Genomic DNA, 1,683 nt, shown 5'->3' on the forward strand with positions numbered 1-1,683 from the left:
CCTGTGGAGGTTCTGTCTCATGTTCCAGCCAGACCGTGGAAGAAGCACTGCATTGTACCAGGGATTGAGAAAAACCCTTTATTTAAGACTGAGCTCTACTGCCTACCAGGTGTGTGATCTTACGGGGTTTGCCTTTCTTCAGTTAAATTAGGAAACCAATGTATGCTTTAAACATCAGGGGAGTCTCAAAAAAACTACCATTTAAAAGTCAACAAATATTCACTCATTCAAATCCACATGTATTTCCTGTTGGCGGGGGGTGTGCTAGATTATGGGAACACTGTAACGGACAAACAAAATCACACTCTCCCAGGTCTGAAGACATACATTAAATCATTTCACAAAACATAGGATCATAAATGAACGTGGTGCTGTGAAGAAATCGTATAGGCACCCTAATGACACAGGAAAAGCTTCCGCCCTGTTCTGGGAGGATCAACTAAGCTAACAGCGAGGATGATCTGCGCGTTAATGGACTGGGAGGGAAGGTCCCATTCTGCCATTCCGTGAGTCCCTCTTTAAATACCTATTAAGTACCTAATGCGCGCTGTGTTGCCACCACCAGGTGGGGATCGGTCTCCGGGTCACTCATTTAGGAAAATAAACAGGAGAATGCGTGCTACTTCAAGGAAGGACTTCTTACCTACCTGGCAAGCCGACTCCTCAGGTCACGGCTGGCCTCGAGGACGGAGGAGGTTAGAAGCAATGGTTTCGCGGTAGCCCCAGCATTCCGATGCGGGTCCCACCGCTGGAAGCCATGCTCCGGCCATTTCTCAGGGACACACTCACTCCACCACGTGCCGGTCACTGTCGCAGGTGCTGTGGGCGCGATGAAGACGACGACACGTTAGAACCCTGCCACGTGCAGCTAGTACCTGTGCGGACCAGGACAAGCCGGGGAGGGGGCGAAGGGGGACACCCAGGAAAACCGTGGCAGGTGCTACGGAGAGACGGAGAGGGCACCGGGATGGGGGCGGGTGCACTTCAGACGGGACGGCCGCGACAGGCTCACAGGGAGCGACACCTGAGCTGAGGGGCGAAGGGCAGCGGGAAGCCGTCCCTGTGACAAGGACACGGGCTCTGAGCCTGGCTTCTGGGACAGCGGTCCTTCGTAGGGACCCCCGGGAAAGCCTGCAGTGTGGCCGCCAGCCCGGGAGGCGGGCGTGGAGCCGGCAGCCGGCGGACAGCGGAGGCTAGAGGTGCCGCTCACCGTCCCAGCGCGCACGGGGCAGCCGGCCACACGGAACTCAGCCCCGACAGTCAGCGCCGCGCCTGCAGACACCCCGTCCGGGGCGCGGAGGAAGCCGGGGGCAGGCGCCAGCTTCGCAAAGCAGCCTGGAGCGCGGGCACAGTCCGGGGCCACCATAACGGTCTACGTTTCCGTAACCGAGAGTTGACAACTTGGCCGGGCCAGGCCACACTCCACTTTTAAAACTCTGCGGGTGGGGACGCCGGGACTCTGACGCGCCACGCACGCCGGAAGCGGGAGCCCACCGGAACCGGAAGTCACCGGCGGCCGCGGCCAATAAGGGTACCGAGACGGGGGCGGGCCGAGGCGTGGCAGGACGGGTTTCACGAGAAGGGCGGTAGCCAATAGGGACGCCCCGGGGGCGGGCCGAGGCGTGGCCGGGCGGGTCTCGCGAGAAGGGCGGCGGCGTCCAGAGAGGCTGCGGCGCGGAGCGG

Source organism: Enhydra lutris, unplaced genomic scaffold (assembly GCF_002288905.1).
Source record: "Enhydra lutris kenyoni isolate GAN:26980312 unplaced genomic scaffold, ASM228890v2 scaffoldscaffold46, whole genome shotgun sequence".
Classification (NCBI taxonomy): Eukaryota; Metazoa; Chordata; class Mammalia; order Carnivora; family Mustelidae; genus Enhydra; species Enhydra lutris.